Source organism: Pleurodeles waltl, chromosome 1_1 (assembly GCF_031143425.1).
Source record: "Pleurodeles waltl isolate 20211129_DDA chromosome 1_1, aPleWal1.hap1.20221129, whole genome shotgun sequence".
NCBI classification, from domain to species: Eukaryota; Metazoa; Chordata; class Amphibia; order Caudata; family Salamandridae; genus Pleurodeles; species Pleurodeles waltl.
The window spans coordinates 722,796,768-722,811,560 of NC_090436.1; positions in this window are offsets into that span (position 1 = coordinate 722,796,768).

Consider the following 14,793-nt stretch of genomic DNA (forward strand, 5'->3'; position numbering starts at 1 on the left):
AACATGTGTCAACATTTTCAAAGTGGTTCTGTCATCGCGTTGATAGGGGAAATAATGGGTCGGGAGGTCCTCTATGTTCTTATGTGTTTTAAGTACACCGTATAATGCTGGGGTCACTGCGTTTTCTTTATTTAAAAGTAAAACTCTTTTTTGCAAATGTCACCATTTTCCAGTGCTCTTGATGTGATCTGTTAAATCTTCTGTTCTAATGTTACATATATCTTCTTATTTGTCCACTTGTAATGTTCCGTAACTGCCAACATACTGTATATTTTTTCAACATTTCTCTCTGTGTCGACCAGCAGTATCCAAAACTCTTTTCAGATGGCTTCACCATGAGCTTCAAATTCTCTTGTAATTTTTTTAGAGTCTGAGCTTCCCACTTCTTCATGGTCGGTGGATAATAGCACTGACATGCTAAGAAAAAGAGCAGCTTGTTGGGTCTTCAATGAATCATCTGTGGCCATCAGATATGAAAAGACTGTTGAGACTGTCATACTACCTTATAGACAGATATTTTAGGGTGCAGGTACACAAATGTGACGGTTGTCATGTGCACCCTATTCAAAGTGCCATAAGATAAAATGCATTTATAATAAGGCGGATAAGATACCTGTTACATTTGAAACAGAGGACCCCGTACACCAAACTCTAAATCAGACCTTGTGTCCATTTGTTTTTATTGGAGGTGTGTATGCTTGCACATGTGCAACATATAGGCCCATATTTATACTTTTTGACGAAAAACTGCGCTAACGCAGTTTTGCGTAAAAAAAATTTGCGCCGGCTAACGCCATTCTGAAGCGCCATGCGGGCGCCGTATTTATTGAATGACGTTAGCCGGCGTTAGCCGCCGACGCCGTCTGGTGTGCGTTAAAAAAAACGACGTACACCAGGCAGCGCCGGCGTAGGGGGATATGGGGCTTGGGCGTCAAGAAATGGGGCAAGTCAGGTTGAGGCAATTTTTTCGCCTCAACCCGATTTGCCCCATTTTTTTTCACTCCCAACCCCCATAGAAATGACTCCTGTCTTAGCAAAGACAGGAGTCATGCCCCCTTGCCCAATGGCCATGCCCAGGGGACTTATGGTCATTGGGCATAGTGGCATGTAGGGGGGCACAAATCAGGCCCCCCTATGCCACCCAAAAAAAAAAAAAAAAAAAAACACTTACCTGAACTTACCTTAATGTCCCTGGGATGGGTCCCTCCAGCCTTGGGTGTCCTCCTGGGGTGGGCAAGGGTGACAGGGGGTGTCCCTGGGGGCATGGGAGGGCACCTCCGGGCTCCTTCAGAGCCCACAGGTCCCTTAACGCCTGCCTTTTGCAGGCGCTAAAAAACGGCGCAAAAGCAGCCGTACGTCATTTTTTTTGACCCGCCCACTCCCGGGCGTGAATTTTGCCCAGGAGTATAAATCCGACGCACATGCCTCGGAGTCGATTTTTTAGACGGGAACGCCTACCTTGCATATAATTAACGCAAAGTAGGTGTCCACGCTAAAAAATGACGCTAACTCCATGGACTTTGGCGCTAGACACGTCTAACGCCAAAGTATAAATATGGAGTTAGTTTTGCGTCGAAATTGCGTTTCCTTGGTGCTTGGAGCACAGTGCAGCATCAGCACATGATTGCATGTCCTAGATGATTTCACTGTAAACCAGAGCACTGTTCAATTATCTGTGCATATTTGTTTAAAGCATTACCTTGCATCTTGATTGCTTTCATGTTGGATCTTCAAATAATATACACTTATTTTTGTACATTTGTTTATCTGTATTGGTGTTTGGTATCTGATCAGATTGTAAATGGACCGCTCAGGAGCAGCATCAGCAGAAAAGAGTACTACATTGAGAGATAGGAATTTGCACCAAAATCCTGTGCCTTTTGACCCAGGAATAATGAGAGGGCAATTTTAATTTCACCTCTTTTTATCTATTTTGAATATCTGCTGCATTGTACAGCACACATTCAAAGTGGCAAAAGCCTTAAAGCATAGATGTTGTACTAGAAGGGAAAGGGGTCACAAGGAGCAAGCCAGCTGTCGCAGCTGCAAACCCTGGTGACCCCTAAAGGACATCCATTGGGCCTAGCCACAGGCCAGGCTCAGCTTCCAACTGCTCACCTGCGCATGGCCATAGGCTGCCGATGGTTGGGAAATTGGGTGCTCACTCAGGAGACCTAGACATTCACTCCTAGGAACTGGCCTAAATGTTGAGATTTATTGGAAAGTCAGTGCAACCACAATATTTTGTTCCTGGTTTGTGTTACAAGCATGTGCAAAGTGTCCGTAAATCTGGGTCTGTGTTTTTATGCTGCACAAAAATATTAAACACTAACGCAGCTTTACATTAAGACACAGACATAACAAGCAACATTTATTTAAATTTTTTAACCAAGAAATTAGTTCTTACAATCAGAGATGTCATCAATGATCCCATTAGAAATGTCATTACTGATACAATCAATGATGTCATTTGAGTTGTCATGAGTGTTATCATCAATTATATAATTTGACATGTCAAGAGTGATGTAATATGTGAAGTCATAAGCAACATATGAGGAGAGGATAAGTTAGTTAGCTCAATATACTATTGCTGTTGAATTTCAGGATTTATTGATTTTAAGTGTGAAGTTAACCTTTGGATTTTTCAGTTAATTTATCTTATTACCCATACCGTAGTATAATATTAGATAATTGTCCACAGCATTCACATTCAAATAAATCAAAACAATATTACAAACATTATTCAAATTTATTATATGGTATATAACATAGACTGAAACATAGAAAATTCAAAAACAAGGGTCACAATAGCAACATACAGTATAAATCACTTAGCAAGTCTAATAGATACAACACAATATGACAGCAACATAGATGGTAGAAAGATAAGATAGTGCTATATTGTGTTGTGCCTAATAATCTGAATACATGATTTATGCTGTATGTTTGGATTGCAATCCTTGTTTTTTAATTTGCTATACTTATATATCCCATAATAAATAATTGTTATACCTTAGTAAAATGTTATCTTCACAAGTGTTTTTTTAAGATAATTTCCTGGGTTTGTTTTCATAGAGTTAGTGCTTATTACAATTTTTCAGGGGTAAAGAAATGGTAATAAGTGCTAAATTCACTTAAAAAAAGAAAGATTACAGGGACATTATAGTTAGGCTCACATTTTGAATGTAAAAAACATATAAATTTACCACTTATAGTTAGAGTCAATTCAAGTAACTATAACTCATGCCCTAAGATAAGTATAAGTCACGCCTCCGCCATGCACCTTTTTCTGTCAAGAATTTTATTGCAAATATTACATTGATATTATCATTGATACTATCAAAGATGTCATAAGTGCCGTAATTTGTGGGGTAATTACATGAATTTCTATATATATATTTTTTTAATTCTATTTCCTAACTATAACATTATTGTAACCTTTGTTTTCAGTGAATGTCTATAGTTTTTTTAATGTGTCATAATTTTCCTTACTATATGTTAATCCAAACACCACAGTGCATAGCCAAACCCCAATAAGCACCCTACCTTGCACAGTACATGGCCTTCGCCCGTGTGCAGCAGGGATTTCCCGCAAGGGTTGGCCTGAAGCCTGTCCTGTGACCTCTGTGGGTGTCAGAATAGGTGTTAGAGGATGTATCTGGGGGTGAGAGCGGCTGTGAGAGTGCCTGTTAGGGTGTGAGTCAGTCAGTCAAAAGTGTATTTATATTGGCTCTTTGGCCATAAAAGGGCAGAAAGAAACACAATACATAAAACTGTGACAATGAGACGATACAGTTTAGTAAAAATAATTCTGAAGTAAAAAATAATTCAAAATCCTAAGATAAAATTCAAATATATACAATTTAAAATTAGAAACAATCCATTAAACAAGACAACTTCAGAACAATTCATAATTGTAGTGCCCTCCTTCATTACAATACACACTGGGCAGGCCAATCTAGCCCAAAATCAATCATATAAATACCCTACTGTTTAGTGATAATGGGCAGCTCTTAATAAAGTGACAGTGCTTTGCTTTAGAAACTAGCAATAAGGGTATGCTGAGGAAACCTTCGCCCTTCTTACTCTGGTGTATAGCGTCTTTATCAATTAACTAATAATAAGAACGAAATTTAATCTAGGTTACTCTTTCCATCTCTACTTAAAATAAAAAATTAAAAGATATAAATATTTTTAAAATATTTTCATAACCCGACCTGCTAATTCATGCAAGGCTACATTATATCATTCTACAATCGTTCTCATGCTTCCCCAAGGTGTTGCTAGCTATAGCTTGACGAGTCGGGCATGCCTAGCTCTAGGTCATTTATATTTATTATGAGCATGTTTTGTCACATAAGCAGTTTGTAAGGATGGTTTAACCCCTAAACAATACCACTACAATATTATGCCTCACATACTACACTCCCACACCTTACAAGGTAACCTCACCAGCGTGCTCCTGTAAAACTCCTTGTATTTCAATTAAGAATTGGCCTAAAGCGCAAGTCACATTAAAAAATCTCATATCTACCAGTAGGTTGAGAGCTGAAACCCGCTTGTTAATATTATATTCCTGCAAAATTTGCTTTGAAAACTTCTTGCGTACATCTAAAAACCATAGACAGTCCAATAAGGTGTGCTGGGCACTGCATTTTTCCTTTAAGCCACATGTACATAAGCCCAAATCATCTCTAGTTACAATTTTTATTTTTTGATCCATATAGCAAGGGTTTAACCCAACCCTACATTTTAACAGCACATCCCTTAATTTAGGGTTGGGTAAGGACTCTATATAGGGGAAATTTTCCTCCAGCCATGCAGCATAAACTGGGTGGATACTTTCCCCTCCAGATAACCTAGATCTGCTTCTCTAGCCCTTTTATTTACCAAGGTGCAGAATTCCTGTTTTGGAATCTGTTCTCTTTGCCACTGGGTAGGCTCTAAGGCTAGCCGTCCTCTCACTGGAGAAGCCCCTTTCAGCTCACTTACATAATCACATGATTTTGAAAATCCCCACCTCAGACAGGCTCAACCAATATTTCAATAAGGCTTGCATTCCCTGGTAGCTCCACCCCGTCATTTGGCATTCCACCCTTATAGCCTGAATCATACTTGAGGGTGGAAGCGAGAGCAATCGTTCTACACATCTGCTTTCTTCCGCATCCCAATTCAGCCTCCCGGCGAGGGTTGGAATTTCCACCCCACATTGAAATTGAGGGCATAGCATTAAATTAAAAGAGAAAAGTGCTGGGCGAAGGAACGGTCCTATATGCTTCCGGCTAAACTGCTTTAATCCCCAAGCCGCTGTTAGTGCCGTGGTTTTTAGAGTCTTAAAATACTCTTTCAATACTAGTTTAGAATCAAACCACTTACCTAAGTGTTTATATGTATCAACTAATTCTACTTTGTCAACTCCCAGGTACCAGGAGAATGCCCTCTTTCTTTTTCCTAACACCATTAGTTTTGTTTTGTCCAAATTTACAGTAAGTTTTTTATTTTGACAATAATTGTAAAAGGTGTTTCATTTTCTTTGCAGCCCCAATTCCATTATGTCAACTATCACCAAGTTATCAGCGTATAATAAGCAGGAGATGTATGGACCATCCATTGTTGGGGAAAGACCCCTAACCGCCTTCAATACCCCTGGCAAATCAGACAGGAATATGGCAAACAGCAGCGGGGCCAGGACACATCCATGTTGCAGCCCATTTTTTATAGGGATCTTTTTAGAAAGTGATCCATCAGTATCTAAGATCACCTGGGTCCAGTTTTGCAAGTGTAGTCCCTGAAGGGGAAAAAGTAAGTCAGAATGGACCCTGAGCCGCTTCAACATATCCCATAAGAGTTTTTGGTCCACTAGATCGAAAGCGGCATGGAAGTCCACAATACAACAAAACAAACATACTCATACCTCTATTGACTTTTTTGCTAGTGCCCACAGACTAAAGCAATAGTCGATTATCGAGTGGCCTTCTTTAAACCCTCTTGCTCTACAAGGATCAAATTATTTAACTCTACCCATGCTTTCTTTTGCCCTAGCAGTAACTTTGCAAAGATTTTTTCACCAACATCCAACAAGCTGATTAGGCGGTAATTCTTTGGGTGTGTTGGGTGGGTCATCTTTTTTGTGGATTGGCATTATTATTGCCCCCTTCCAGTTCTCTGGAAAACAACCAGAGTCAAGGATTTTATGAAAGGAGACATAGAAAAAACGTGCCCGCTAATCTCTATTATTTTTTATTATTATTGCTGGAAGGTTATCTGGGCCTGCTGCTTTAGTTAGCTTAAGAGCAGTAGTTATGTCTTTTATCTTTTGCAGGGAGAAAGATGATCTTAGGGCCCCATTAACCACAACTTTATTTCCTCGTTCTGCCCCCCCATCTTTCCCTCCATACAGTTTACACAGATGCTTATTCCAATCTCTTCTCCAACTAGACACCTCATATGCCCTGTAGCTTTTCCCTCCTTAACCAACTGGCAGAACCTCCTAATTTTGCAGGTTTCTATCACAGGTTGCAGGTTTCTATCACATTTAACATTACTTCCCAGTTTATGTTTATGTATTCCCATTTCCTCTTCCTCAAGACTTTCTTATATTCTTGCTTAGCCAGGTCTAGCTTCTGTTCTATTCCCTTGGTGCGATTTTTCCTGAATTCTCTTTCCAATTTCCACACCTTCAACTTCTGGATCCTACACTCGTGATTATACAACATATTCTCCTTGTCCCTTTTGACGTGGCCCTCAACTTTATTCTTTTCTTTTTCTTTTTATTTTCAGACAAGCTACTACTTGTTTGATTACCCTATTATATCCCATATACATATTTTAGGATCCTCCACTACTCTAAGATCCCTATAATTTATCATGAGCTCATTAAGTACTTTTAGACTAATTTCTGTAAATTGGGTAGTTAAGCTACGCGGATACCCCATCTGCAGTGCCACCACTCTCTTTCTTTTAGGTCATCTTTCACTTTCCTGAGTGTTAGCTGTAGGGGCCAGTGGTCATTACCCTCTAGGTGCACAACTTCAAAACCCACCACTTCACCAAAGTGTCAGGCATTTACAGAGGCATAGTAAATAGTCCAAACCTGGGTGCGTATTCGAAAAGTCTACTTTGCTGGGCGATCTGTATTTATATGGCCATTAATACAGAACAGTCCTAGGGAACCTAAGAATCTAACTAAGGCCGTGTCCTGAGCCGTACCCTCTTTTCTGGGGAAGATAGCTAGTGGTATATGTGCAGCTACCTTCAATTCTTTAAACCATATATCACTACTTGTTTGGTCTAATTGACGATTAAAATCTCCCAAAATCAGGAACAACTGTTCTAGTTTACCTATGCGTCCTGCTGAATATGATCATCTGCTGTCATCCCCGGCTGAATATAGACATTAATTAATATAAGCTGTCTGGTCTCTCTCATAGCGTCAAAAAGATCTACCTGGCCTGCTACTTTTTGTTTTTACCTCTGTAAATCTTTGAGCTATTCTGGTCAAGGTCAGCATGATCAGACCACCCAAAATGTGGCCAGGGCCTTGACGAATCCTTGAAGAGCCTCAGAAAGCCATCTACTGGCTCTTGTTCTTTACATAGCCAGGTTTCCTGGAAACAAACTGTATCATATTTTCCTAACCTTTCTTTAAATAAACCTTATTTTTCATGCTTCTTGTAAGCCCATAAATTCCAGGAGAAAACCAAATGGCTATGAAGAAGCTAATTCCTACTCCAGCTTACTCAGTCCCTCCTCTATATAGCCATCAAGGGGGTTTAGAAGGGGATCAAAATGATGTCTCCATATTGGGCCTTTAGGTTCTGCAGCTTTGTTATACTTGCTCTGCCCTTTTTCTCATCTACGCATGTTCTTACATTTTTAAGACTTACATGACTATACTGTACTTGTTCAGGAAGCAGCCCTTCATGGCAATAGAGTGCTCTATGATTTACCTCTCCTTTCTCCAATTCCCTAAGTGGGGCCAAACTTAAGCCCTCCTTCTCTAATTCTTTCTCTCCCTCCAGTACCAATTATCAAACACATCCAGAGTAAAAAAAGGGGCTTTGTCACCTCACTTCCTTCAAGATTTGTAGTGAATCTTATTTGCTTTATATCTTCTGTCTCAATCTCACATAGGCTAGGGCATTTGCTCATAATGTCTAATAGGCACGAGCAATTCAAGGGCTTAAGCTTCCTCCACCACTTCCTCCCAATCTCCCTTCCCCATGGTTCCATATATGCCCACAAACCCCCGCTTCCGTTTACACTCTTCAACTTTCTCATCGCCCCGGGTTCCATCGGTGGTAAATTCTCCTGTTGTTCCTAATCTTTCCTCCTCTCTAGCCTTCCCACTTGTTACCTTCCTTTTTCTTCCTTATTTTCCTTATTTCCCTTCATTATGACCCTTTGGGACCACTGTGTTGCTTCACTCTTCAGAATAACAGAACTATGCACTTCAGGATAGTTTAGGACACAATGTGAAACAATCACTCTCATACACCTTAGTAAATAGAATAATCAAGTTTATTTATGCTGCAAGTTCTTATATAGCAAAACTGACCACACTAACATATTATGAAAAATAACATGAGAATAACTAAGAGAATATAAACACTCTGTGATATCATGAAAAATAACATGAAAATAACTGCAAGAATACGTGCATATTACACACACACACACACACACACAATATGCTTAAATGCTTATAAATTGAAAGGCTTCACCGAAAAGACATTCTGCATCCCTCCGCCGTACACCAAGCTGGTTAACCCAAATCGACTGGTGCAGCGAGTCTCGTTCAGGACAATCAGTCCTCCTGGCGGTGCGTCCAACCCAGAAGAGAGTTCCTAAACCAGTCCATCAGGGCTCCTGACCTTTATAGTATTTACTAACGCCCAGGAGTCTTTACTAGAAAAAGACCCCCTCCTTTACAAATTGTGCAATCAGCGGTACCTTGTTCACCCTTCGAGACGTCTCCTCAGAACGGGCCAGGTTCCCAGAAGAGGGCTCCAAGGTGAAGCATGCATTCCTCCTTGAGTACAGGCGCATCCCCCTGTTGTTCTAACTGATAGCTCGTGGAATGTAAATAGCGCCCTCCGTACTAGGCAGATGGAGTGAAGTTGAGCAGAAACACACCCCACCCTGCAACTTGCAGAATCTTGGGGAAAAACACAGAACAGTACTTTACACACACAACCAGACTCGACAAAATGGAGTCGTGAGCCAATGTAAAATGGAAGTAGAGGCCAATGGTCCATAGTATATTTCATTGCCCTTACCCTGCACCACTGTTCACCTTGCACGTGGTGCATGTAGCAATACAGACCACCTCTTCTCTCTAGGTAACTGAATATCATCTGTGATCCTAAAATCCTGTTAAGATATATTTCCACTTTTAAAGATGACCACTTCTTGCTTCTGTTGCGGGGTTGTGATAGACTTCATGTTCTAAACTCTCCTTCTATTCATGGGCCTTTTCCTTTCAATGTTCCTCTGTTTGCTCCTTAGTATTTCAAAGGATTGCGTATAACCCCTTCTCCTCCCCCCTGACCTCTTTTTATCACCAGTATTGGTTGTTTTGAGCTATATTCTGTCTGGATCATCGTTGGCTTTCTTGTATCTCTAAACCCTCCTTCACTACTTCCTACCGGTGTACTCGTCTCCTGATTTCTTTTCTCTATCACTGGCTGCACTAAAATTGGCATACAACTATTTATTTGTCTCAGCACTTCCGTAAACACTTGTAATTTTTTGTGGGGTGATTTGCCTACGCCATTATTTACTGTCAGACCTTCTAAAATAGCCTGTAACATTTTCTGCATTAATAACATAACTTCTTACAAGGATGCTGCAGGGACTGCTGTTGTTTCAAAGCCTGAAACATGATGCTTATCCATAGGAGAAGATATGTCTGTTTTATCTATGTCTTTATCTTCCCCTTCAGGCCCCTCTGTCTTTAACACAGATTAACACAAATGTCTCTCCTACAGCCTATGGCTGTTCCTTGCTTGTTGGGGATGGCAGGGTGTTGAGGATAACCTTGGCTCCGGCTCCAGCAAATGTAACCCTCTTCTCCCTTACCCTGAGAATAGATCCTCAATCTGTAGAGAAAAACTCACTTGTCTTAAGCCATTCAGCATTGGTCTGGTTAATTGATAAATGGTTCCTTTCTGTAAACCGGGGTACATAAGGAAACCATACAGATTCCTTAATGGATGCGCCCAAAGACGTTATGGCTGTTCCGTCCCTGCTATTGTTCGGGGGCATCCGATTGTTGTGATATTAATGTAAATGATGATGGCACATTTCCTCCTTCAGTACTAATAACAATATTTCCCAAAAGATGACAGCCCCTTGGAAGCCCCTTTGTCCCGGCAACCCCTTTCAGGCCCTTCTTTGGGCCACACCGCCCACGTGTCCACCCTTTACTTGAGGGAATGCTGTGTTCCCTAGTTCCCCTGGTTCCTCTTTGAATGGATGAAATCTATTGAGGAGCCTCCTCTCTGACTTCTCAAGTTTCTCAAGTTCTCAGCTTTCCCGAGTCTAATACTGCTGCCGCCGCCTTCACACAGAGTATGTCTTGACTCCTACCGCCCCCAACTCTTAATGCTCAACACTGTCCAGCAAAGCACAGTAAGGTACAGAGGAGTGCAACACAATTCAGTAGCTCCAATATTCCAGCAATCACTCCGATTTCTGTACAGTTGTGGACAGTTACACACAGGGGGTCATAATATACAACACACGGATGACGGGCACGAGCACGGTAGCAGCAAGTGCCCCTCCACTCTACTTACACCATTCTAAAGAGCACCAGGCACACTCAAATTCAATAGAGGTTGCTAATTGCAGATAAATTGTCTAAGTCTGGTTTTCCAGGAGGCACCTCTTTCCGAAATTCCCGCCTCGCTTGGTACTGCCTGGTACGGTCTTTAAGCTTCGTTAAGGTTTCCTTGAGTTGATTTGAATTAAGGGCAAATCACAATGTGTGACCAGGTGTAGACAGACGTAATAAAATGCAATCTATCACCATAACTGACTCTAGGGTGCACAACGTATAACCACGTAAGTTACAACCCTACTACTCCACTGCTACCTGCTTCTCACAGGAATATACTGCCCCGTGCACCCTGTGGCCCCTGTGCACTAAGCGTTGTGAACCTTTGGTCTGCAGTACCTTCTTCACCACCACTCCTCCTCTCAGGCAACCGGGCTCATTAACACCCCTCCCTGCGACGAGATCCACCCGACTCCTGACGCCCAATGTGGGCCCAATGCAGGCTAACCGCCCGCTGCACCTGCTCCTACCGCAGTAAGCTTGTCTCCTCTCCACAGTACTGCTGCGCTTCCTGCTGTGCTCTGCTCTCTGTACGGCCTTGCTTCTACTATGTGGCCGATGAAGCTAATAGGGGCTGGGGGAACCAGGGGTCAGCAGGGGCAGCCGAAGGAGACTGTCCGGGAGGACTGGAGGAGGAGGGGGTAGGCGCTGGGCCGTCGGCACTCCTCCGCTGTGCGTCTGTATGCCACTGCTGCTACTGCTGTCCGAGCATGCACCAAATCTGCTAGGGTGTGAGAGTGCGTACATCAAGGTTTTATTGGTGCCTCTGTGTGTGTGCGGGTCTGTGAGTGGGTGCAGGAGGGTGTCAGTGGGTCTGTGAGTGGATGTGTGAGAGTCTGAGTATGTCTGTGAGTGGATTTGTAACTGTCTGAGTGGGTCTGTGAATGGGTGCATGAGGGCCTGATTGGGTCTGTGAGTGAGTGCACAAGGGCCTCAGTGGGTCTGTAAGTGGGCGCCTGAGTGTTTGAGATGATTTGTGAGCCATTGCATAAGTGTTTGAGTAGGTGTGTAAGTGGAAGAAAGGGACTGAAAGAGAGAGAGAGAAAGACAGGGAGAGAGATGGAGACTTTTTAGGCTTTGACAAATGACATATTTCTGCACAATCATAAAATAAAAATGTATTTGTCAATTAAAAATAGTAAGATCCCCTTTCAGTATGAGCAATAAACATTTGAATTTTAAAATAAATTATACAAAAGGAGGGAAACAACCAGGGTTACACCTGGATTTGAACCCTCAACGCTCAGTGTAAAGGCCTGCAACCTTGACATTTGAGCTATTGAATTTTTTTTTTTCAAATTACTTTTTAGCCCTTTATGGGCTATCTGGGACTGTGGGAGAACCTTAAGGCCTCCCCCATGGTCCCTGGCTATTTTTTAAAATGTATTTTATACTATGCTCTTTACGGCTTTCTGGGAACGTAGGGGAAGCCTCAGGGCCTCCACCGCTGTCCAATTGCTACAGCAAGCAGGCAGTTGCTTTAAGTAACAGCTTCGTGCTTGCTGGAGCAAAACATTCACCTCTGTTTCTTGCATGCATATCTGTGTGCAGGGAACAGAGATGAAAACTCTGCTTTTTGACAGTGGGACCTGTGTGACAGACCCCGTTGTAACAAAGCAGAATTTTTTCTGTGACTTGGCTGCAGCTGTCAAAGCTGTGTTCCCGCATGCCCACATCCAATTTCTGTAATGCCCCAGGGGTGGAGGTCCCTGGGGTTTGGGGAGCCCACACATATGTGAATATGTCACCCCAGGCATGTGGTGGTCTCCAGGTCTGTGGAACATTATAAAAGCATTTTGCCCGGTGAGGTGGTGGTCCCTAGGGCTGTGGGTGGGCCAGGATACCCCCCTATTAAAAACCAAACACTGCCCCTGGGACTTGGTCAACCCTGGAACTTATTTAAAAACAAGTGCAGGAGCTCATACGTGATTTTTTACATTTTTTTTACTGTGGATTTGCGACCCCATCGCAAATTCGCATTGCGGTAAAAAAAAAATGCTTTTTAGCCATGGGGGGTCCATTTGGGACCCCATCACTAGAACTAAGTGGTCAGGGTAGCCCGTCTCTTAACATTTGTTTTGTTTCCCTCCACCATGTCACCACAAAAACATCCCCGTTTCACAGATGACGAGTTAAGAGTCATTGGGGATTAAATTATCATAGTAGAGCTGCAACTCTTTGGAGCACAAATTCAGCAGGCCACATCGCTAGGAAAATGGAAATGTGGCAAAGGATAGTTGACAAGGTCAATTCTAGGTATAGGACAGGCAATGACAACAATGCATTGGAAAGCTGCCTATTCAAAACCACTTACACACTGCTACAACTGTGTCCTCTGCTACTCTGTCCCTTCTACCTCTCATCACCCAGAGAACTGCACTCAACTGGGGGGCTGATAATTGTGGGCATAGGACACCTAATGACAGAAATGTTAAGGACAGCAGCCACTGGGATACTACTTACACCCTGCTGCTACTGTGTCTGTGTACACTGATACTCTGGCCCTTCGAAAACCCATTGCCCATAGAACTGTACTAACCTTGGGAAATCTCATATTTATGCAGTGTGTTGTACTTGGTGTAACCTGTCTCATATAGCCAGGTAGAATGCTCAATCCAAATATGATGTCCACATTAGTGTCCACATAACACTGTGCAGCTGTCTGATAACATAAACACGTTGTTTACCTAACTGGGAGTTAGCATGAAACCAGTGATGTTTCACTCCTGCTAAGATATGACATAGAAGTACCAAGATTCCCAGACATCCTGTAGTAAGGTGACCTGAAATAAAATCCTCAGAAACCCCAAAGGGCAGCACCGTGATATTGAAAGTTGATGTCCCCGTCACATAAGGTGATCAAGCAAGGCCAATCTGTCCATGGCCCAAAGCACAACTAACTGTTAGGAACGTATGGCACATGCCACAATATAACCAGTAACAGTCTGTTTCGCATCTTCAACAGTTTTGCCTGCCACTGGGACCATTCAAACCACTCCTGAGACTTCCACTTCCCCCCAGATGAAGACCTCAGTGAGGACACCTCCTCTGGCTGTGTGGATATTGAGGACGAATCTGGGCCACCTAGGGAACCTTGTGAGACGACAAATCTCAAAATCACCCTGCTCTCATCGACTCCTCCCAGCCCTGTTGTTTTGACTTCACAGGCAACCAGGAACCAGGAGCCCCCAAACCTGTGTCCCAAGGACAGTTACTACCATCTTGTGCCCCCCCCACCAGTCCGGGTACTGGAGTCACACCTCCAACTGCCTGACAATGATGGACCTGACACTAGTGGCAGTGGCCAAACTGTGCCAAGGGTGCATGCACATGGGGGTTTTAGGCATGGGAGGGATGGTGTGGGTCAGCACCATGAGCCATGCTAGGGACAGTTCAGGCTAGGGCACAATCTCCTAAGTCTTGGGAGCTTTCCAACAATCCTGAGGTGTGATGGACCAGGTACTTGCCATGCTGGGATAGATCAAACAGATGCAAAGGAACAACCACCAGGGGGTCATGCAACAGTGGTCATCCCTCAATGGCCAAATGGACTCCCTAACAGGGGTGCTGAGAGACAGGAACAACACCCTGAGCAGGGATAGAAAACAATACTATACCCTTTCCATTGCCAAAGGTACACCATCCCCTACTACCTCTGTAATAACCAGTGGAAGGAGCCAGTGCCAAGGGAAAGAGATGCCTCAAACAACCCAGCCCCTGTGGCTGGAGAACCCCCCACAAGCGTGGGCATCCACCAAGACATCCAGGAGTTGCAGATGCCAAGACACCAACCACTGCCAGGAAGTAACCTCTGACTGATGGAACCCCTACGTCTGCCACAGGTGCAACCTGTTGACTATTCTTAAACCATTTTCCATGATAGTGAGACAGTGGACTTGGGACTACAAATGTTGTGGCTGCTACTCTGATGATCACCTCTACCTTGACTGATCCCT